Here is a 24,039-nt window from a genome sequence, read left to right on the forward strand (position 1 = left end):
ACCGTCCGATCCTGCTGAACCAATTCAACTAATTCGAGTGCTTTGAATCCATTTCTGAAGTCCGTTATCCCAACAGGAACTTACTTAATCATGTTTTACTTAATCTAAACATGATCACGTGATTAATTACTCATTTAATCACTAATCAGAAATGCGGGTAACTACAGTCCGCGTCACCCAGATCGCACGTTCACATCGTATGATTCAGTCTATTGCATCTTTTCTATCCGCGAATTGGACTGAAAGAGTTGGAAGTAGGGCTGCGAGGAATCGAAAGAACAAGAAGTACAAGAAAGAAAAAAAAAGAAATTAATGAAAAAAAAGGTGCAAAACGAGGACTTCCCAGGGGGTCACCCATCCTAGTACTGCTCTCGCCAAAACACGCTTAACTTCGGAGTTCTAATGGGATCCGGTGCATTAGTGCTGGTATGATCGCACCAAACAGTGAATGAATTCTTTATTGTTTTTCTCTCGATTTGCGGATTGGAGGAACAGGAGCTGCAGTTTCAAACAGATATAACTTTCGATTGGCTAAGAGTTACGGGAGCTTCAGCCTGCTCACGCGAAGCTCCTCTTGATACCTACAGCAAGAATCTTGGTCTAAGAGACGGAGACGCTCAAATTACCACCCGGAGATTGTCTTTCGGGGCCTTTTTCCTGTAGGGCGCACTGGGACCCACCGAAGAGGCCCGCGTCACCCAGATTGCACGTTCACGTCATGTGATTAAGTCTATTGCATCTTTTCTATCAGTGGATTGGACTGAAAGAGTCGGAAATAGGACGGCGAGGAATCGGAAAAACAAGAAGTACGAGTAAGAAAAAAAGAAATTAATGAAAAAGGGGTGCAACACGAGGACTTCCCAGGGGATCAACCATCCTAGTACTGCTCTAGCCCCAGCACGCTTAACTTTGGAGTTCTGATGGGATCTGGTGCATTAATGCTCATAGGATCGCACCCAACAGTGAATGAATTCTTTATTGTTTTGTCTCTCGAATTGCGGATCGGAGGAACAGGAGCTGCAGTTTTAAACGGATATAACTTTCGATCTGCTGATAGTTACGGGAGCTTCAGCCTACTCACGTGAAGCTTTTCTCGATACCTACAGCGTGTATCTCGGTCTAAGAGACAGAGAAGCTCAAATTCAAACCCGGAGATGGTCTTCGGGGGCATTTTTCCCGTAGGGCGCGCTGGAACCCACCGAAGTGGCCCGCGTCACCCAGATCGCACGTTCACGTCGTGTGATTCAGCCTATTGCATATTTTCTATCCGCGGATTGGACTGAAAGAGTCGGAAATACGACAGAGAGGAATCGGAAGAACAAGATGTACGAGTAAGAAAAAAATAAACTAATAAAAAAAGGAATGCAACACGAGGAATTTCGAAGGGGTCACCCATCCTAGTAATGCTCTTGCCCAAGCACGCATAACTTCGGAGTTCTGATGGGATCCGGTGCATTAGTGCTGGTATGATCGCACCCAAAAGTGAATGAATTCTTTATTTTTTTGTCTCTCGAATTGCGGATATGAGGAACAGGAGCTGCAGTTTCAAACAGACATAACTTTCGATCGCCTGAGAGTTACTGGAGCTTCAGCTTGCTCACGCGAAGCTCCACTCGATACCTATAGTGCGTATATCTGTTAAAGAGACGGAGACGCTCAAATTCCAAAATGGATATGGTCTTTTGGGGCATTTTTCCCATATGTTGCGCTGGGACCCGCCGAAGCGGCCTGCGTCACCCAGATCGCACGTTCACATCGTATGATTCAGTCTATTGCATCTTTTCTATCCATGGATTGGACTGAAAGAGTCGGAAATAGGACGGCGAGGAATCGAAAGAACAATAAGTACGAGTAAGAAAAAAAGAAATTAATTAAAAAAGGGATGCAACACGAGGACTTCCCAAGGGGTCAACCATCCTAGTACTGCTCTCATCCAAGCACGCTTAACTTCGGAGTTCTGATGGGATCCGGTGCATTAGTGCTGGTATGATCGCACCCAACAGTGAATGAATTCTTTATTGTTTTGTCTCTCGAATTGCGGATCGGAGGAACAGGAGCTGCAGTTTCAAACAGACATAACTTTCGATCGGCTAAGAGTTACGGGAGCATTAGCCTGCTCACGCGAAGCTCCTCTCGATACCTACAGCAAGTATCTCGGTCTTTGAGACGGAGACGCTCAAATTACAACCCGGATATGGTCTTTTGTGGCGTTTTTCCCGTAGGATGCGTTGGGACCCACCGAAGCGGCCTGCGTCACCTAGATCGCACGTTCACGTTGTGTGATTAAGTCTATTGAATCTTTTCTATCCGCGGATTAGACTGAAAGAGTCGGAAATAGGACGGCGAGGAATCGGAAAACAAGAAGTACAAGTAAGAAAAAAAGAAATTAATGAAAAAGGGGTGCAACACGAGGACTTCCCAGGAGGTCACCCATCTTGGTACTGCTCTCGCCCAGGCACGCTTAACTTCAGAGTTCTAATGAGATCCAGTGCATTAGTGCAGGTATGATCGCACCCAACAGTAAATGAGTTATTTATTGTTTTGTCTCTCGAATTGCGGATCGGAGGAACAGGAGCTGCAGTTTCAAACAGACATAACTTTCGATCTGCTGAGAGTTACGGGAGCTTCAGCTTGCTCACGCGAAGCTCTTCTCGATACCTACAGTGCGTATCTCTGTCTAAGAGACGGAGAAGCTCAAATTTAAACCCGGAGATTGTCTTTGGGGGCATTTTTCCTGTAGGGCGCGCTGGGACCCACTAAAGTGGCCCGCGTCACCCAGATCGCAAGTTCACGTCATGTGATTCAGTCAATTGCATCTTTTCTATCCGCGGATTGGACTGAAAGAGTCGGAAATAAGACGGAGAGGAATCAGAAGAACAAGATGTACGAGTAAGAAAAAAAGAAACTAATAAAAAAAAGGGTGTAACACGAGGACTTCCCAGGGGGTCACCCATCCTAGTACTGTTCTTGCCCAAGCACGCATAATTTCGGAGTTTTGATGAGATACGGTGCATTAGTGCTGGTATGTAGTAACCCGTATCCAGAATTAGCGATTAATGAGTATATTAATCGCGTAATCATGTTTAGATTAAGTAAAACATGATTAAGGAAATTCCAAATGGGTTAACGGAGTCCAGAAATGGATTCAGAACACTCGAAAATGGTCGGGAAGGTTCCGAGGGTTCGGATGGATCGGAGGATCCGAACTCGGATCGGAGGCTCCGATCGAGATCGGAAGCTCCGTCGGTGAGATCGGACGTTCCGATCGGGACCAGGGCACGTGTCATCGCTGACATCAGCAATGTGACGTCATGGCTGACGTAATATTGGGCGATCGGATGCTCCGAAGAAGGGATCGGAGGTTCCGATCGTGTTCGGACTTTCTGAACCGGGTTCGGAGGCTCCGAACGTTGCCTATAAATAGGGGGCCGAGATTTCATTTTTAAGTGCACCTTTTCCTCTCTTCTCTCTGATTCCTAAGTCTTCTAACTCAGATCTAGGGAGTTCTAGGCATCCTATTGGGAATCCGAAAGTGGCATAGAGATCCAGGTGTCGTAGCGGAGCTGTGGCCTAGTTTTGAAGCAATTGTCATCAGCGGGCTGACGACGGACGCAGGTATAGCTATGGTCTCCTTAAATTATTTAGCAGTATGCAATAGCTTAGTTAAGGCTTTTAGAGCTTAAATAATGATGCATGGATATTTGCATTGTAGAGTTGATGATAGTCTTGGAACCTAGAGTGGGACTACTAGGACTGCCTGTAGTAAGGTACATAAGTACAGACTGAGATAGCCAGTGGGTTTTGCATGCTTATATGTTGCATTTGTGTGTCATATTATTATGCAGCATGTGCATATCATATTGTGCCTATCCATCTAGTGAGATGAGCCATGTAGGGCCGCTCAACCCTGTCTGGACGGGTGATGTTTATTGCCCAGTGACTGACGGGTCATGGGTGATTAGCATCTGGGGACACACTCCACGTCCTGTAGGAATGAGCAGTGTACGCAGGGTTTGCTCCCCGGGTTGTACCACTCATGTCCTAGGTGCCATTACTGAGCAGTTATATACAGTTATCCCAGATATGGATACCCTATCATTTGCATGCATCATGTTTGTATGTTTTACCCAGTGCTTTCGTATTGAGCTTAGAGCTCACGTCCAGTCTTTTCTGTGTATTTGGACACCCCATTTGACGGGGCAGGTGTAGGTGCAGGATTGAGCAACCGGAGCTTGGAGTAGCCAGTGACCAGTGAAGACAGCAGGATTAGCTGTAGGTTTTGCCTTTAGGCTATTTATTCGATTTGGTTGAATAAATTGAATTGGTTTAACCGGTTGTATTCTGCCGGTCTGTTTTTATTTATGTCTTCCGCAGCGATTTATTTAATGCATGTTTAATTTTGCTCTTAACTCTGATTAGGTAGCGGATCCGGGTAGGGTCGCTAAATTTATTGGTATCAGAGCATATGCATGCAAGAGACTTGGGATATAGTAATGAGACTTTGGGTTATCCTTATAGGATGGATGAGACCTTGGAAAAGGTGATGATGCGGCAATTAGTTTGCCCAGAGACTATAATCATCGGCAGGATTTCTGAAGATTTGGCTTATGGGATTCCAGCAAGTGCGGACATGAGTGATGGATCGTGTCCGAGTTTTCGAGATTTCTACTCAGGTGGATCCTAGTTTTGGATCGAGTACCGGTTGCTAGAGGCAGTGGCAGAGGATTGGTGGGGACTTACTTGATTCTTGCATCTGTACAGTCATTACCATGATGACACTACTCTGAAGATTCTCCAGTCGTAGTTGGAGAGATTTTCATGCAGAATATAGTTTTGCCGGGATGCTTGTATCGATGCGTTCGGTCGGCACACGGGAAACTTCATGTTCAAAAGCATGATATGAATACAAGAAGAACGCTGATGGTAGATCGTGAGCAGAAGGGGTCGACTGACATGCACTGACGCAGAGCATAGCTGGTTAGCTATCACGTGCCATTTCTCCGGAGTTCTTCGTAGGAGGACATGTAGAAAGACTTGGTCGGGAGTATGCTTGTATCAATGCGTGTGTCGATTAGAAGCTTCATGCTCAAGAAATGAAGACTAGTACGATGATTTAAATACTGTATCGTTGTAGTTGTAAACAGTATTTTAGTTGTAATGAATCATCATACTTTGGTTGTATCATTTAATGTTCGATTGTACATTTCATTGTATTTTGAATACGGTATGTATTACATGAGATTGTAATAAAGAGAATTGTACATAACTTGAAATAAGTGATACATGTTTATTTATCCAGCAATTCGTGGATGATTGCTAGTGATTTTGCTAGGATTGGAATTGTTTTAGTTGATTAGTGTTCAACTATTGCAGCTCATGGGATTTGAGTGGGCCGAATATGACTGTTTGACTTGTGGTTAGTCTAGGCGTTTTCCTAGGATTGACCTAGTTAGTCAGTGGACTATGTTAGTGCCAGCGATGAGTGGACTCATCTAGAGGCATTAGGGATATTGTTCGGTTTAGAACATTTGGGCTTTGTTCTGGGTTGTTTCCTTAGAACAGACTGTCTGACCTTCGTTAGGTTTAGACTTGTGATGATGGGTTTTCATCGGGATACCAGGTCGAGTATATGCCGAGAGTTGTGGACTATGACCATGACTAAGACGTGATGGAGCGCGACCCTATACCAGTGTTACTCTTGGAGTCCTTGTACTTCAGAGGGTACCTGGGAGCCTTTGTGCTTCAGGATTGGCGGTGGGAAGTCTACTCAGTCTAGGGATTTGGTAGCAAGTCACGACAGGATATGACCTTGGATTAAGATATCAGGTTTGATATCGATGGTTCGATATCGTCTGGTGTGCCAGAGATATAGTTTGAGTATTCTGCTGTAGGAACCAGTCATGGAGGGATTTCCTTGACAAGTGTGTGTACTCTGAGCAGATAGGTTTTAACCTTTGGATTACTGCTAGACGTGTGGGTCTAGTAGGTGGACGGATTTCTACCAGCGATGACTAGGGGTTGTCATCAGAGTTGTGGTTAGAATTTCCTTGTGATAGGAATTATCCAAAATATTGGATGGGATGTTGTTACGAGACTTAGACTCGAATGTGAGAACTACTCCATGATGAATGACTTCATCAGTATTGGATTATATCAGACGTTGAGGATTGTATATGACTATTTAAGATGTGTGGGAAGCATGGCCTATGACCGTGAAACCTTGGTGGTTGTCCAGGTAGGTTATCGAGGTAAGTTACCTTAGTCTTGAACTGTTGCACAATCTTAACAAGGGATATGATCAGGAGAGTATTCGAAGATTGTGGAAATCTTTAGGATTCTTTAGTTATTCTTCTTGGACTTGACGAGCCGTGGTGTTCATTTTGAATGAACGAGGTAAGGATAGTGAGTCCAGTGGTTGCGCTAAGTACTGTCTGATATTTTCAGAGGTTGAGCATAGGATTTTCCATGGGATGGAAATGGGCTTAGTTCATCTTGATGTTTGCCTTGGGCGAACAAGACAACGATTAGTAGTGCTAAAGTGGCACGAGATCTGTGCTAATGACTACTAGTGTCAATTGGCTAACTCTGTCAGAGTTAGGTTGATTAAGTTCAGCATACGAGGTAGCTGTCAGTAGTGAGGCACGAGATTGTGTCGATAGACTACTAATAGCTATTTACTTGTTATCAATCATGAGTGTGTTGAAACCAAAGCGATTTTGGTATTCCAAGTGTTTGGAAATAGTTCTTTGTGGCAGCTGAGTCATGGTTATTGACCGAGCCATGTAGGTTGGATGATCAGTGGTGGTCTGATCTGATAAGTGCGATCTTAAGTAGATCGACGAATTCGATTGGTTGAGCCAATCAGGGTTGATCAGGATGTAGCAATTAAGAAATACTTGGGATAGTATTTTTCCGAGTAATGCTTATGGGATGAGTACTGAATACCATCTCAAGGAATCGAAGATTTGAGTTATTTAGTCTCAATGATCGCCAGAGATGAATCTTCTGGGATTGCTGTAATCGGGAACGATTGCAAGTGGACTTGTATGATCAAGTTAGGTGCCAACTTGACAGTGGAGACAAGCAAGGGAGTTGGTAGTTTCTAGTATAGTGCATTCTTGTTAAGAAGGAAGCTGATATTGATTCAATCAATTGCTTAGTAATAGCAATAGGTCAGGAAAGGATCATGTTGTTGTTTCATGTGAGAGTTTTCCATTGAACAACAATAGTGAAGATTGTTGAACGGACATTTCGGTTAAGTGAGGGAATCTATGTGTACCATTGTGGTTGGATCCGATGAGTAGTTGGGAATGCTAATGGACATTAGCAAGGAGATATCAGTTGTCTGATCTATGTGACATTAGCTAGGATCTGATCCTCGAGATCTAGCAGGTTGTGTCACTAATCTTCCAGCGAGTGATGTGCGATATGTGACTGAGATAGTCAAGGATCGACTTAGTAGCCAACGAGGTTTACCTTTGGGGACGAAGATTTTGCAAGATCGTGATGGATCGAGTTGTTCTTTCAAGTAAGTGACTCACATCTATGCAGACTGTTTGTCAAAGATATTGCATTGTAGCAATAAACGACAATCAGAGATGCATTGAGTGGCATGTTACTTTGAGCACAAATATTTCCCAGGATTGACTAGGGAATCGACGAATTAGATCGTTCAGTGCTGAGATTGATGCGTTCGGCAAGGGAGCGATTTGACTATTGAGAATCCATTGGGATTTAGTTCCAGGATCAGTATGTTCAACCTTGGGAGGTTGGTATGAGCTGATGGTATTATCAGAGACTCTGAGTGGAGTTATACCAGGTGCAATGACTGTCGAGTTTCGAGACGAAATATGAAGCATTTCCATATGTCTGTGCACTGTGGAATGTCCCAGTCGAGCATATTGGTGGGAGCTTGCCTTAGTCTTGATCAGTGTACAGTGTTTGCGAGTATGTATAACTAACCAGAGGATGTCTATCAATTGAGATTCATGGGTGAATAACCTATGGTTGAGATGATGTAGATCATCAGAGGCGTGATGACTTCCATTGCAAAGTATGCGTGACTTTGTAGGCCAATGGATAAGAGATGACTTAGCGTCATTAGTGGTGAGCGATGATAGTTATCATTAGGGCACAGTGTTGAGGTTATACTAAGAAACGTAACAGCAGAATGTACTAGACATGATGGTTTAAGTTTCCAGTATTCCATGGGAAGCCGGTTGTGCTTCAGGGAAAGTGGGGAGGGTAACCAGTCTAGGGAACATTGTGAACAGTTACGTTGAAGTATAGACTTGAGTCCACTGGAATATCTTAAGCGAGATTCATGTTAGAATGTGTCAGCACAGTGTTGGGAAAAGTGTTTCCTAACTAGAGGTGTTGAGCACCGAGAAATTTTGAAACCATTAGATGGTTAGATTCGATAAGTAATTCGACGAATGCAGTAAAGCCAGTCAAGTTATGACTTGGTCTTCGTCAGTATAAGATTTCCTTTGAGACGATAATCTTGATCAAGCGGGTATTGTATCCTTCGTGGTCAGGAAGATCGTGGTTCGAGTGAAAGATGTATCAGTGTTACAATACGCTAGCGCTAGGGAAGTTCGACTGTCGACCAGTAGCGCAATAATCTTCAGTGAAAGAATATTAATGCGGTTGAGCATTAATGGAGCTTGCAGAGAATTCGACGGGAGTCTGAATGTGTCGGAGAATATTTCGACCAGACACTCTAGCAAGGGTTTCTTGTATGTTCTCGAGGTTTTACCCTAGATTTCGAGGACGAAATATTTTAAGGGGGGGAGAATGTAGTAACCCGTATCCAGAATTAGCAATTAAAGAGTATATTAATCAATTAATCATGTTTAGATTAAGTAAAACATGATTAAGAAAATTCCAAATGGGTTAACGGAGTCCAAAAATGGATTCAGGACACTCGAAAATGATCGGGAAGGTTCCGAGGGTTCGGATGGATCGGAGGATCCGAACCAAAGATCGGAGGATCCGAACTCGGATCGAAGGCTCCGATCGAGATCGGAAGCTCCGTCGGTGAGATCGGACGTTCCGATCGGGACCAGGGCATGTGTCATCGCTAACGTCAGCAAAGTGACATAATGGCTGATGTAATATTGGGCGATCGGACGCTCCGAAGAAGGGATCGGAGGTTCCGATCGTGTTCGGACGTTCCGAACCGGGTCTGGAGGCTCCGAACGTTGCCTATAAATAGGGGGCCAAGATTTCATTTTTAAGTGCACCTTTTCCTCTCTTTTCTCTGATTCCTAAGCCTTCTAACTCAGATCTAGGGAGTTCTAGGCATCCTATTGGGAATCCGGAAGTGGCATAGCGATCCATGCGTTGTAGCGGAGCTGTGGCCTAGTTTTGAGGCAATTGTCATCAGCGGGCTGACGACGGACGCAGGTATAGCTATGGTCTCCTTAAATTATTTAGCAGTATGCAATAGCTTAGTTAAGGCTTTTAGAGCTTAAATAATGATGCATGGATATTTGCATTGTAGAGTTGATGATAGGCTTGGAACCTAGAGTGGGACTACTAGGACTGCCTGTAGTAAGGTACGTAAGTACAGACTGAGATAACCAGCGGGTTTTGCATGCTTATATGTTGCATTTGTGTGTCATATTATTATGCAGCATGTGCATATCATATTGTGCCTATCCATCTTGTGAGATGAGCCATGTAGGGCCGCTCAGCCCTGTCTGGACGGGTGATGTTTAGTGCCCAGTGACTGATGGGTCATGGGTGATTAGCATCTGGGGACACAGTCCACGTCCTGTAGGAATGAGCAGTGTATGCAGGGTTTGCTCTCCGGGTTGTACCACTCATGTCCTAGGCGCCATTACTGAGTAGTTATATACAGTTATCCCAGATATGGATACCCTATCATTTGCATGCATCATGTTTGTATGTTTTACCCAGTGCTTTCGTATTGAGCTTAGAGCTCACGTCCAGTCTTTTCTGTGTATTTGGACACCCCATTCGACGGGGCAGGTGTAGGTGCAGGATTGAGCACCCGGATCTTGGAGTAGCCAGTGACCAGTGAAGACAGCAGGATTAGCTGTTGGTTTTGCCTTTAGGCTATTTATTCGATTTGGTTGAATAAATCGAATTGGTTTAACCGGTTGTACTCTGCCGGTCTGTTTTTATTTAAGTCTTCCGCAGCGATTTATTTAATGCATGTTTAATTTTGCTCTTAACTCTGATTAGGTAGCGGATCCGGGTAGGGTCGCTACATGGTATGATCGCACCCAACAGTGAATGAATTCTTTATATTTTTGTCTCTCGAATTGCGGATCGGAGGAACAGGAGCTGCAGTTTCAAATGGACATAACTTTCGATCTGCTGAGAGTTACGGGAGCTTCAGCCTACTCATGCGAAGCTCTTCTCGATACCTACAGCGCGTATCTCGGTCTAAGAGACGGAGATGCTCAAACTCAAACCCGGAGATGGTCTTTGGGGGCATTTTTCCCGTAGGGAGCGCTGGGACCCACCGAAGTGGCCCGCGTAACCCAGATCGCACGTTCACGTCGTGTGATTCAGTCTATTGCATCTTTTCTATCCACGGATTGGACTGAAAGAGTCGGAAATAGGATGGAGAGGAATCGGAAGAACAAGATATACGAGTAAGAAAAAAAGAAACTATTAACAAGAAGGGGTGCAACACGAGGACTTCCCAGGGGGTCACCCATCCTAGTACTGCTCTTGCCCAAGCACGCATAACTTTGAAGTTCTGATGGGATCCGGTGCATTAGTGCTGGTATGATCGCACCCAACAGTGAATGAATTCATTATTTTTTTGTCTCTCGAATTGCGGATCAGAGGAACAGGAGCTGCAGTTTCAAACGGACATAACTTTCGATCGGCTGAGAGTTACTGGAGCTTCAGCCTGCTCATGCGAAGCTCCACTCGATACCTATAGTGCATATATCGGTTAAAGAGACGGAGACGCTCAAATTCCAAAACGGAGATGGTCTTTCGGGGCATTTATCCCATATGTCACGCTGGGACCAACCGAAGCGGCCCGCGTCACCCAGATCACACGTTCACATCGTATGATTCAGTCTATTGCATCTTTTCTATCCGTGGATTGGACTGAAAGAGTCGGAAATAGGACGGCGAGGAATCGAAAGAACAAGAAGTACGAGTAAGAAAAAAAGAAATTAATGAAAAAAGGGGTGCAACACGAGGACTTCCCAAGGGGTCACCCATCCTAGCACTCCTCTCGCCCAAGCACGCTTAACTTCGGAGTTCTGATGGGATCCGGTGCATTAGTTCTGGTATGATCGCACCCAACAGTGAATGAATTCTTTATTATTTTGTCTCTCGAATTGCGGATCGGAGGAACAGGAGCTGCAGTTTCAAACGGACATAACTTTCGATCGGCTAAGATTTACGGAAGCTTCAGCCCGCTCACGCGAAGCTCCTCTCGATACCTATAGCAAGTATCTCGATCTTAGAGACGGAGACGCTCAAATTACAACCCGGAGATGGTCTTTCATGGCGTTTTTCCCATAGGGCACGCTGGGAGCCACCGAAGCGGCCCGCGTCACCTAGATCACACGTTCACGTCGGGTGATTAATTCTATTGCATCTTTTCTATCCGCGGATTGGACTGAAAGAGTCGGAAATAGGAAGGCGAGGAATCGGAAAAACAAGAAGTACGAGTAAGAAAAAAAGAAATTAATAAAAAAAATGGTGCAACACGAGGACTTCCCAGGGGGTCACCCATCCTAGTACTGCTCTTGCCCAAGCACGCATAACTTCGGTGTTCTGTTGGGATCCAGTGCAATAGTTCTTGTATGATTGCACCGAACAGTGAATGAATTCTTTATTGTTTTTCTCTCGAATTGCGGATCGGAGGAACATGAGCTGCAGTTTCAAACGGACATAACTTTCGATCGGCTAAGAGTTACGGGAGCTTCAGCCTGCTCACGCGAAGCTCCTCTCGATACCTACAGCAAGTATCTCGGTCTAAGAGACGGAGACGCTCAAATTACAACCCGGAGATGGTCTTTTGGGACGTTTTTTCCCGTAGGGCGCGCTGGGACACACCGAAGCGGCCCGCGTCACCCAGATTGCACGTTCACGTCGTGTGATTAAGTCTATTGCATCTTTTCTATCAGCAGATTGGACTGAAAGATTCGGAAATAGGACGGCGAGGAATCGAAAAAATAAGAATTATGAGTAAGAAAAAAAGAAATTAATGAAAAAGGGGTGCAACACGAGGACTTCCCAGGGGATCACCCATCCTAGTACTGCTCTCTCCCAAGCACACTTAACTTCGGAGTTCTGATGGGATCCGGTGCATTAGTTCTGGTATGATCGTACCCAACAGTGAATGAATTCTTTATTGTTTTGTCTCTCGAATTGCAGATCGAAGGAACAGGAGCTGCAGTTTCAAACGGACATAACTTTCGATCTGCTGATAGTTACGGGAGCTTCAGCCTACTCACGCGAAGCTCTTCTCGATACCTACAGCGTTTATCTCGGTTTAAGAGACGGAGAAGCTCAAATTCAAACCCGGAGATGGTCTTTGGGGGCATTTTTCTTGTATGGTGCGCTGACCCACCGAAGTGGCCCACGTCACCCAGATCGCACGTTCACGTCGTGTGATTTAGTCTATTGCATCTTTTCTATCCGCGGATTGGACTGAAAGAGTCGGAAATAGGACGGAGAGGAATCGGAAGAACAAGATGTACGAGTAAGAAAAAAAGAAACTAATAAAAAAAAGGGGTGCAACACGAGGACTTCACAGGGGGTCACCCATCCTAGTACTGCTCTGGCCCAAGCACGCATAACTTCGGAGTTCTGATGGGATCCGGTGCATTAGTGCTGGTATGATCGCACCCAACAGTGAATGATTCTTTATTTTTTTGTCTTTCGAATTGCGGATCGGAGGAACCGGAGCTGCAGTTTCAAACGGACATAACTTTCAATCGGCTGAGAGTTACTGGAGCTTCAGCCTGCTCACGCAAGGCTCCACTCGATACCTATAGTGCATATCTCGGTAAAAGAGACGGAGACGCTCAAATTCCAAAACAGAGATGGTCTTTCGGGGCATTTTTCCCGTATGTCACGCTGGGACCCACCGAAGCGGCCTGCGTCACCTAGATCGCACGTTCACATCGTATGATTCAGTCTATTGCATCTTTTCTATCCGCGGATTGGACTGAAATAGTCGGAAATAGGACGGCGAGGAATCAAAAGAACAAGAAGTACGAGTAAGAAATTAATGAAAAAAAGGATGCAACACGAGGACTTCCCAAGGGGTCACCCATCCTAGTACTGCTCTCGCCCAAGCACGCTTAACTTCGGAGTTCTGATGGGATCCGGTGCATTAGTGCTGGTATGATCGCACCCAACAGTGAATGAATTCTTTATTGTTTTGTCTCTCGAATTGTGGATCGGAGGAACAGGAGCTGCAGTTTCAAACGGACATAACTTTTGATCGGCTATGAGTTACGGAAACTTCAGCCTGCTCACGCGAAGCTCCTCTCGATACCTACAGCAAGTATTTTGGTCTAAGAGACGGAGACGCCCAAATTACAACCGGAAAATGGTCTTTCATGGCGTTTTTCCTATAGGACGTGTTGGAAAACTGTGTTCAGATCAATTAGAATTGATACCCGGTGCAGCGGAAGTTTAAAAATTTATTTTTATTAATATGGAACGATTCCATATCTGAGTATCAAAACTTTACGATTAAATTTGTGTAAGTAAAACAAATAATCACTATTAAATATTTTACCTTAAAATCTCGAAGCGAGATTATGGACACCAACAGAATTTAATCTGCTCTTGTTGTATATCCCTGGAACTGATGAACGAACGTTTCTTCAATCAGGTCCACGAATAGAAAACAAAACCCTCTGATTGACTGCACTAGAAATCTATCAGAAGTTTGCGTAGAGAATAAACAAATATGATCTGTTAATTCAGATTTGCAATTTTTTACAAAAATCACAAGACTGAATTTTCTTCGAAAAGGGACAGAAGATTTTGAAAATCCTCTTGAAATATTTTGTAGTGTTTTTGAAAATTCTAATAATGAATTGCATGTAATTTTCGAACACTGCACATATATTTATAGATAATTTCTAGTTATAATTGTATCAGGACTCTAACTCCTTAAAGCCCACAATCCATAACTTAAGCCCAACAAGTCAAGCCCGTTGTTATAGAAATTAATATAAAATTCATCGTGACTCCGATTGATAAACTGATTTTACCAATGTGCACAGAAACCATTTCTGCATCTTTTAGAGTCAAGATAATTTTTTTGAATCCGAATTCAGTGATTTCCAAAAATGTCCATCCCTATGTCATTTTAGAAAATCCCACTCCCTTTAGTTAAGAAGTCCAACTTCTCTTTCATTAAATTTAACTCTTTAAATTTAACTATCTCTACGGGGTTTTAGTAATCCATTACTTGTGTAACCCTCAATGGTTCAGGAATACAGCTAGCCGTGGGCTCACAACTCCTTGTGACTCGGAACAACAATTTCCGACTTACCCATCGAATCATGGTAAGAGCGCCTAGCAACATCGCCCCATGATTTCCTAGGTATTACTGATAGTGCCTGCAAGAACCAGTAGATTTTGGTTAGCGTACAGTACGGTCCCTTCATCCAAATATCCCGATCGAATCAACAACCATTGGTATATCGAGAGTCGTTCGAGATTCGATAACTATGCATAACATCTTGGAGATCTATTAGTGACATCGCATATGTTACTAGGATAACTCATTAACCTAAAACACATCATGTACTCTGGCCAGAGATTCGTCACACTAATATCTCCTCAGATCGCATAGGATATCCACACTCGCAAGTATGTGGTGAATCCTTGAGAACAAAGCATCGACTCCTATATGTGTCGTAACTGTACCCAATCCCGACACCTGATGACCCCAATAGAGTCGGTAAACGAGTCAAAGTACAGTACTAGCATATAGAGTCTCAATGATGTTTCAAGTAATAAGGACTAATGGTGTACAACCAAAACCGCGGACTTTACCCACTCAATAAGTGATAACCACTTTGAAAGTCCGAATAGGGTAGTTCGATCATTCATCATATGAATATCCATTTGCATGCTTTGAACATCTCTATGTTCCATACCAATGAAACGTGGTACTCGGCATCGCAAATGCTAGTCTCAATCTCGAGCGATCCTTATCCTTATTTGCGGACGGCTCAATTGACTAGGAACAGTTTAGAATATACAGTGACTATAAGATGTGTTTCATGATAGCCATCCCCATGTGCTACCACATCTTACATACACTATAGTATATTCAAGGTCTTTATCAAAACAACAATAGTATATCATAATATAACATTATGAAGAAAGATAAAGTCAATGCCATTATAAAAGTGTAAATTATATTAAACAAAAGATTGTTTTACATAGAGTCATAAAAGCCCTTAGCCACAAGTTGGCTAACCGGGCACCCACTCTTTCAATCTCCCACTTGCCCTAAAGCCAACTAGTCATACTACGTAATCCCATTTCTTCGCGATGTTTGTCAAACAATGGTCCTGGCAAGGGCTTAGTAAGCGGATCAGCGATATTGTCTGTAGAGGCCACTCTCTCGACACTGATGTCTCCTCTTTCCACGATCTCCCGGATGATGTGGTATTTCCTCAGTACGTGTTTGGACTTCTGATGAGACCTTGGCTCCTTTGCCTGAGCAACGGCACCCGTGTTGTCATAGTACACCGGGACTGGACCAACAGCTTCAGGAATTACACCCAACTCTTGGATGAATTTCCTTATCCAAACCGCCTCTTTAGCAGCAGCTGATGCTGCAATGTATTCTGCCTCAGTGGTGGAATCCGCTGTGGTGTCCTGCTTGGAACTCTTCCAAGAGACAGCACCGCCATTGAGCACGAATACAAATCCAGAGGTTGATTTCGAGTCATCCACGCCACATTGGAAGCTAGAGTCGGTATAGCCTTCCAACTTCAATTCTCTCCCTCCATAAACCATGAACAAATTCTTAGTCCTTCGCAAGTACTTAAGAATATCCTTCACGGCTTTCCAATGCATTTGACCGGGATTGTCTTGGTATCTGCTCGTGACGCTCAGAGCATAGGCCACATCCGGTCTGGTAGATATCATCCCATACATGATACTACCTATGGCTGACGCATATGGCACGTGTGTCTTCTTCTCTATCTCTTCGTCAGTCTTGGGACACATAGACTTGGATAGAGAAACTCCATGACACATAGGTAGATGTCCTCTCTTGGACTCATCCATAGAAAACCTTTTCAATATGGTGTCGATGTAGGTTGATTGAGTGAGTCCTATCATTCTTTTAGATCTATCTCTATAGATCTGAATTCCTAGAATATAGGATGCCTCACCTAAATCCTTCATCGAGAATCTACCTGATAACCATATCTTTGTTGACTGCAACATCCCTACATCATTCCCCATGAGTAGGATGTCATCAACATAAAGTACTAAGAATGTTACCGCATTCTTAACTACTTTCTTGTACACGTATGGTTCCTCTGGGTTCTTGATGAAACCAAAATCCTTTATTGTTTCATCAAATTTCTAGTTCCAACTTCTTGATGCTTGTTTGAGACCATAGATTGATCTCTGAAGCTTGCATACCTTATGCTCGCTTCCCATGGATGTGTATCCCTCAGGCTGCGTCATATAGATCTCTTCCTTAATGTTTCCATTAAGAAATGCAGTCTTTACATCCATTTGCCATATCTCATAGTCATACCATGCTGCTATGGCAATAAGGATTCTTATGGACTTGAACATTGCGACTGATGAAAAGGTTTCATCATAGTCAACTCCTTGTCTTTGAGTATAACCTTTTGCCACCAATCGTGACTTGTAGGTCAATACCTTTCCATCAGGCCCAAGCTTTCTCTTGTAGATCCATTTGCACCCAATTGGAACAATTCCATCGGGAGGATCTACTAAAGACCAAACTTGGTTAGAATGCATCGAGTCTATTTCCGATTGCATAGCTTCAAGCCATAAATTCGAATCCGCATCAGAAATTGCTTCCTTGAAGTTTCTTGGATCACATCCAATGTCGGGTTCACTTTGATCCCCTTCAAGAAGAAGACCATATCTAATAGGAGGCCTAGAAGTCCTCTCGGATCTCCTAGTAATAGGCGTGTCTTGTGATGATTCTTGAGGTGTAGGATCGCTATTTTGTATCTCGGGTTCTTCTCGAATTTCTTCGAGTTCCATCATCTTGCCTTTCTTATCCAATAAGAACTCCTTCTCCAAGAAGGTGGCATTCCTTGAAACAAACACTTTTGTTTTAGCAGGATGATAGAAATAATATCCGATTGAATTCTTTGGATACCCTACAAAATAACATAAAGTGGATCGACTATCCAATTTATCTTCCACTGTCTGCTTCACGTAAGCAGGACATCCCCAAATCCTCAAGTACGAATACTTAGGAGCTTTGCCATTCCATAACTCGTATGGTGTTTTATTTACTGCTTTAGTGTGGACGTTGTTTAACAACAATACCGCCGTTTCAAGCGCGTAGCCCCAAAACGAAGGTGGGAGCTCAGTGAAGCTCATCATGGATCGAACCATGTCCAACAAAGTTCGATTGCGACGCTCCAAAACACCATTAAGCTGAGGTGTCATAGGAGGAGTCCACTGAGAGAGAATCCCATTCTCTTTTAGATAGTCCAAAAACTCGGTACTTAAGTATTCTCTACCTCGATCCGATCGAAGTGCCTTAATACTTTTACCTAGTTTGTTTTCTACTTCAGCCTTGAATTCTTTGAACTTTTCAAATGCTTCAGACTTATATTTCATTAAATATAAATACCCATACCTAGAATGATCATCAGTAAAGGTAATGAAGTAGGTGTTGCCACATTTAGTACCAATCCTAAATGGATCGCAAACATCTATATGGATCAAATCCAACAGATTTTGACTACGCTCAGGTTTCCCTTTGAAAGGAGATTTAGTCATTTTTCCCTTTAGGCATGACTCACAAGTAGGTAGAGAGTTAATATCAGACATATCAAACATGCCCTCTCCCACTAGCTTGTTCATCCTCCTTGAGAAAATATGACCTAGCCTAGCATGCCAAAGGTTTGCCGGATTTTGACTATCGTCCTTCCTTTTAATTGTTGTTACCGGTTTATCAACATAATTAATTGGAACGTCTTTTAATTTTAAGCTATATAGATCGTTTTCAAGTTGTCCATTTCCAATCAAACATTCATTCTTGTAAATATTGCAAATCCCATTTACAAAATTGCAAGAAAAACCATCTCTATCAAGCATAGAAATAGATATAATGTTTTTGACCAAATCCGGAACATATAAAACATCTCTCAAAAATAACTTAAAATTGTTCTGCAAAACTAAATAAATGTCTCCTATAGCTTTGGCTTCGACTCTAGAACCATTCCCGAGCCTTAGCTGGGTCTCACCCATCCTTAGCTTACGAATTCTTGTCATCACCTGCAAATCATTGCAGATGTGAGATCCACATCCGGTATCCAATACCCAAGAAGAACTATTAAGAGAAACATTTATTTCAATATAAAACATACCCTTTGCAGTTCGCAACTGTTCGAGGTATTCCTTGCAGTTACGTTTCCAATGACCGGGTTTCTTGCAGTAATGGCAAACGTTTTCATCTTTTATTCCAATTGAAGCCTTGGCCTTTCCCTTCTTATTTGGTACAATCTTCTTGGGCGGGGCAGAACGTTTCTTACCCTTTCCACTTGGTCCTTTCTTAGAGTTAGAAGAGGATCCAACCAAGAGTACCGGTTTATCCTTCTTTAGTGTGGCTTCATATGTGACAAGCATATTGACCATCTCTTCAAGGGTGGCCTCTATCTTGTTCATATTGAAGTTCATCACAAAACCGTCAAACGATGAAGGAAGTGATAGAAGCAACAAGTCCGCGCTAAGTTCATGCTCCAAAGTCAAGTCGAGTGTTACCAACTTTTCAATGAGCCCAATCATGTGCACCCCATGCTCACGGACCGAAGTCCCATCTCGCATGCGGCTCGTCATGAGCTCTCTGACGGTGGCATACCTCTCCGACCTTGACTGAGCTCCAAAGAGTTCCTTGAGGTTCTTGTGAATGTCAGCAGCATTCACGGCATCCTCGAATCTCCTTTGAAGCTCATCAGACATCAAAGCCTGCATGTAGAATTTGGCCTTGATATCATGGTCCCACCATAAATCAAGTTTGGCCAACTCTTCCGGACTTGTATTAGCCGGGGCTTCCTTCAGAGGCGGCTTCTCTAACACGTAGAAAGCTTTTTCCGAAGTAAAAATAATTTTCAACTTACGGAACCATTCCGTATAGTTTGCGCCAGTCAATTTGTTTTGTTCGAGAATTGAAAACAGTGGATTGCGTGGATACATCGTAATATAATACTGAAGAGGAAACAGACAATAATCAGTGATTTGTTTAATTAATTTACTAAGACATAAAATATGGCGAATTTTATTTTATGAATTACACTCCCACTATTTTAACGATTTCACTACCCTCTAGTGAAAACGGGAAACTGTTTTTCTTAGTGAGAACATGGAGTCCAATTGACAAATCATGATCCCGAATAATATCAGCCAACCATAATTTTCAAAAGGTAGAGCCCAATTACTTCCAAAGTAACCCCCATGTTTTTACCTCATGTCCAATAAGGGCCCAATAATATGACGTCGTTTATTGTGACATGTCAAGATAACCCATCAATATTAAGTTGTGATGGACGGTCGCCATGTGGATCCCCCAATAATATGAGCCAATCCCATGGGAGTTCCACCCAACTTACAACATGTGTCGATCCAATGTACAGCTTTCCGACGAACGGGCCCCCCCAATAATATGAGCCGGACCGTATCCACGGGTAGCATCTCATACATTGATCGTTGATGGAAGGTAGGAATATTTAAACAATATTTAAATTCCCTTTTTATTAATCTTGTTATCAATTTTAAATCATATTTAAAATGAGGGATTTTTAATTTTGAAAATTTGTCTCATCATGCAATTTATGTATGCTTGCGGGATTCATACAATTTTGTCTAAACATGCATACATCAATAATATCATATATTATTTAAGGATGATCGATTCCATTAACTAATCGACCCGTGGTTGCCAATCACGAGTCTAAGTCCAATCCTAGGTGATATGTAAGTATGCAATGCAATCCTATTACATTGTGCTTCCAATTTACATTTCTTCGGTCTTCATTGTCTGCTAGGCCCACCATTTCTTCAAATCTTTGTCTCCCACTAAGTCTAATAAATTTACAATAAATTTCGATGACAAATATGGGATACATTTTAGGGGTGGGAACGGGCCATAAACCAGGCCCACTTTTATTACATATGACAATCATATTGGGCTATAAACCAAGCCCATTAATAAACACCAACAACAATAAGACAAATGTAAATCACCTAACATACACCTAAAACATTGGTCATGGCAATCGATCATCCTTTTATCCAATAATTAATTCAATAATTAAAATAATTGGATAAACATGCAATGACATCATAATTAAAAGATAAAATCATATTTTATCTTATTCATCCATAAGATCATATCTTATCATCAATTGTACCAAAATAATTAATTTTATAAAATCTAATTTAACGGATAATATTTATAAATTTTCCAAAAATTCAAATTTATCCAAATATCTATTTTAAAAATTTCGGACTCGAACAATTCGATCCGATGCCTCGTGATCTAATCAAAAATAATTTTCGATTTTAAAAATTTCGGACTCGAACAATTCGATCCGATGCCTCGTGATCCCATTGGGCAGCGACGATCGCTGCCCGTGTTTTGCTCGTCAAAATTTTGATTTTAAAATATTTGTTTTGTTTCAAAAACCGAGGCTTAAAAATTTTGTACAATCGATTAATTTAATCGTTTGATCTGAGCAACCTGTCTCTGATACCACTGTTGGAAAACTGTGTTCAGATCAATTAGAATTGATACCCGGTGCAGCGGAAGTTTAAAAATTTATTTTTATTAATATGGAACGATTCCATATCTGGGTATCAAAACTTTACGATTAAATTTGTGTAAGTAAAACAAATAATCACTATTAAATATTTTACCTTAAAATCTCGAAGCGAGATTATGGACACCAACAGAATTTAATCTGCTCTTGTTGTATATCCTTGGAACTGATGAACGAACGTTTCTTCAATCAGGTCCACGAATAGAAAACAAAACCCTCTGATTGACTGCACTAGAAATCAATCAGAAGTTTGCGTAGAGAATAAACAGATATGATCTGTTAATTCAAATTTGTAATTTTTCACAAAAATCACAAGACTGAATTTTCTCCGAAAAGGGACAGAAGATTTCGAAAATCCTCTTGAAATATTTTATAGTGTTTTCGAAAATTCTAATAATGATTTGCATGTAATTTTCGAACACTGCACATATATTTATAGATAATTTCTAGTTATAATTATATCAGGACTCTAACTCCTTAAAGCCCACAATCCATAACTTAAGCCCAACAAGCCAAGCCCGTTGTTATAGAAATTAATATAAAATTCATCATGACTCCGATTGATAAACTGATTTTACCAATGTGCACAAAAACCATTTCTGCATCTTTTAGAGTCAAGATAATTTTTTTGAATCCGAATTCAGTGATTTCCAAAAATGCCCATCCCTATGTCATTTTAGGAAATCCCACTCCCTTTAGTTAAGAAGTCCAACTTCTCTTTCATTAAATTTAACTCTTTAAATTTAACTATCTCTACGGGATTTTAGTAATCCATTACTTGTGTAACCCTCAATGGTTCAGGAATACAGCTAGCCGTGGGCTCACAACTCCTTGTGACTCGGAACAACAATTTCCGACTTACCCATCGAATCATGGTAAGAGCGCCTAGCAACATTGCCCCATGATTCCCTAGGTATTACTGATAGTGCCTGCAAGAACCAGTAGATTTTGGTTAGCGTACAGTACGGTCCCTTCATCCAAATATCCCAATCTAATCAACAACCATTGGTATATCGAGAGTCGTTCGAGATTCGTAACTATGCATAACATCTTGGAGATCTATTAGTGACATCGCATATGTTACTAGGATAACCCATTAACCTAAAACACATCATGTACTCTGGCCAGAGATTCGTCACACTAATATCTCCTCAGATCGCATAGGATATCCACACTCGCAAGTATGTGATGAATCCTTGACAACAAAGCATCGACTCCTATATGTGTCGTAACTGTACCCAATCCCGACACTTGATGACCCCAATAAAGTCGGTAAACGAGTCAAAGTACAGTACTAGCATATAGAGTCTCAATGATGTTTCAAGTAATAAGGACTAATGGTGTACAACCAAAACCGCGGACTTTATCCACTCGATAAGTGATAACCACTTGGAAAGTCCGAATAGGGTAGTTCGATCATTCATCATATGAATATCCATTTGCATGCTTTGAACATCTCTATGTTCCATACCAATGAAACGTGGTACTCGGCATCGAAAATGCTAGTCTCAATCTCGAGCGATCCTTATCCTTATTTGCGGACGGCTCAATTGACTAGGAACAGTTTAGAATATACAGTTACTATAAGATGTGTTTCATGATAGCCATCCCCATGTGCTACCACATCTTCTATACACTATAGTATATTTAAGGTCTTTATCAAAACAACAATAGTATATCATAATATAACATTATGAAGAAAGATAAAGTCAATGCCATTATAAAAGTGTAAATTATATTAAAATAAAGATTGTTTTACATAGAGTCATAAAAGCCCTTAGCCACAAGTTGGCTAACCGGACACCCACTCTTTTAGGACGCGCTGGGACCCACCGAAGCGGCCCGCGTCACCCAGATTGCACGTTCACATTAAGTCTATTGCATATTTTCTATCCACGGATTGGACTGAAAGAGTCGGAAATAGGACGGCGAGGAATCGCAAGAACAAGAAGTACGAGTAAGAAAAAAAGAAATTAATGAAAAAGGGGTGCAACACGAGGACTACCCAGGGGGTCACCTATCCTAGTACTTCTCTTGCCTGAGCACGCTTAACTTCGGAGTTCTGATGGGATCCGATGCATTAGTGCTGATATGATAGCACCCAACATTGAATGAATTCTTTATTGTTTTGTCTCTTGAATTGCGGATTGGAGGAACAGGAGCTGCAGTTTCAAACGGACATAACTTTCGATCTGCTGAGAGTTACGGGAGCTTCAGCCTGCTCACGCGAAGCTCTTCTCGATAACTACAGCACGTATCTCGGTCTAAGAGACGGAGAAGCTCAAATTCAAACCCGGAGATGGTCTTTTGGGGCATTTTTCCCGTAGGGCGCGCTGGGACCCACCAAAGTGGCCTGCGTCACCCAGATCGCACGTTCACGTCGTCTGATTCAGTCTATTGCATCTTTTCTATCATCGGATTGGACTGAAAGAGTCGGAAATAGGATGGAGAGGAATCGGAAGAACAAGATGTACGAGTAAGAAAAAAAAAACTAATATAAAAAGGAGTGCAACACGAGGACTTCCCAAGGGGTCACCCATCATAGTACTGCTCTTGCCCAAGCACACATAACTTCGGAGTTCTGATGGGATCCGGTGCATTAGTGATGGTATGATCGCACCCAACAGTGAATGAATTCTTTATTGTTTTGTCTCTCGAATTGCGGATCGAAGGAACAGGAGCTGCCGTTTCACACGGACATAACTTTCGATCTGCTGAGAGTTACGGGAGCTTCACCCTTCTCACGCGAAGCTCTTCTCGATACCTACAGCGCGTATCTCGGTCTAAGAGACGGAGAAGTTCAAATTCAAACCAGAAGATGGTCTTTGGGGGCATTTTTCCCATAGGGCGCGCTGGTGCCCAACGAAGTGGCCCGCGTCACCCAAATAGCACGTTCACGTCGTGTGATTCAGTCTATTGCATCTTTTCTATCCGCGGATTGGACTAAAAGAGTCGGAAATACGACGGAGAGGAATCGGAAGACCAAGAACTACGAGTAAGAAAAAAAGAAACTAAT

At 42.4% G+C, this 24,039-nt stretch overlaps 11 non-coding genes and 3 pseudogenes across 11 annotated transcripts; all 14 read right to left on the minus strand.

The window, feature by feature from the left end:
• Nucleotides 1-321: 321 nt before the first annotated feature.
• Nucleotides 322-440, minus strand: LOC140868200 (5S ribosomal RNA). Its single transcript, XR_012145626.1, has one exon. It is a non-coding gene; the product is annotated as a 5S ribosomal RNA (ribosomal RNA).
• Nucleotides 441-839: 399 nt separating this feature from the next.
• On the minus strand, nt 840-958 carry LOC140869579 (5S ribosomal RNA; annotated as a pseudogene).
• A 401-nt stretch (nt 959-1,359) lies between these two features.
• On the minus strand, nt 1,360-1,478 carry LOC140869108 (5S ribosomal RNA). Its single transcript, XR_012146498.1, has one exon. It is a non-coding gene; the product is annotated as a 5S ribosomal RNA (ribosomal RNA).
• A 401-nt stretch (nt 1,479-1,879) lies between these two features.
• LOC140870410 (5S ribosomal RNA) lies at nt 1,880-1,998 on the minus strand. The gene has a single exon (XR_012147373.1). It is a non-coding gene; the product is annotated as a 5S ribosomal RNA (ribosomal RNA).
• A 399-nt stretch (nt 1,999-2,397) lies between these two features.
• LOC140870402 (5S ribosomal RNA) lies at nt 2,398-2,516 on the minus strand. Its single transcript, XR_012147366.1, has one exon. It is a non-coding gene; the product is annotated as a 5S ribosomal RNA (ribosomal RNA).
• A 403-nt stretch (nt 2,517-2,919) lies between these two features.
• Nucleotides 2,920-3,036, minus strand: LOC140869810 (5S ribosomal RNA; annotated as a pseudogene).
• A 7,621-nt stretch (nt 3,037-10,657) lies between these two features.
• On the minus strand, nt 10,658-10,776 carry LOC140868175 (5S ribosomal RNA). The gene has a single exon (XR_012145603.1). It is a non-coding gene; the product is annotated as a 5S ribosomal RNA (ribosomal RNA).
• A 401-nt stretch (nt 10,777-11,177) lies between these two features.
• Nucleotides 11,178-11,296, minus strand: LOC140870334 (5S ribosomal RNA). The gene has a single exon (XR_012147299.1). It is a non-coding gene; the product is annotated as a 5S ribosomal RNA (ribosomal RNA).
• Nucleotides 11,297-11,697: 401 nt separating this feature from the next.
• Nucleotides 11,698-11,816, minus strand: LOC140869703 (5S ribosomal RNA; annotated as a pseudogene).
• A 400-nt stretch (nt 11,817-12,216) lies between these two features.
• On the minus strand, nt 12,217-12,335 carry LOC140868775 (5S ribosomal RNA). The gene has a single exon (XR_012146176.1). It is a non-coding gene; the product is annotated as a 5S ribosomal RNA (ribosomal RNA).
• A 400-nt stretch (nt 12,336-12,735) lies between these two features.
• On the minus strand, nt 12,736-12,854 carry LOC140867886 (5S ribosomal RNA). The gene has a single exon (XR_012145325.1). It is a non-coding gene; the product is annotated as a 5S ribosomal RNA (ribosomal RNA).
• Nucleotides 12,855-13,246: 392 nt separating this feature from the next.
• On the minus strand, nt 13,247-13,365 carry LOC140870178 (5S ribosomal RNA). The gene has a single exon (XR_012147151.1). It is a non-coding gene; the product is annotated as a 5S ribosomal RNA (ribosomal RNA).
• Nucleotides 13,366-23,007: 9,642 nt separating this feature from the next.
• On the minus strand, nt 23,008-23,126 carry LOC140869313 (5S ribosomal RNA). Its single transcript, XR_012146692.1, has one exon. It is a non-coding gene; the product is annotated as a 5S ribosomal RNA (ribosomal RNA).
• A 400-nt stretch (nt 23,127-23,526) lies between these two features.
• Nucleotides 23,527-23,645, minus strand: LOC140868545 (5S ribosomal RNA). The gene has a single exon (XR_012145958.1). It is a non-coding gene; the product is annotated as a 5S ribosomal RNA (ribosomal RNA).
• Between the last annotated feature and the right edge of the window lie 394 nt (nt 23,646-24,039).

Source organism: Henckelia pumila, chromosome 4 (assembly GCF_033568475.1).
Source record: "Henckelia pumila isolate YLH828 chromosome 4, ASM3356847v2, whole genome shotgun sequence".
NCBI classification, from domain to species: domain Eukaryota; kingdom Viridiplantae; phylum Streptophyta; class Magnoliopsida; order Lamiales; family Gesneriaceae; genus Henckelia; species Henckelia pumila.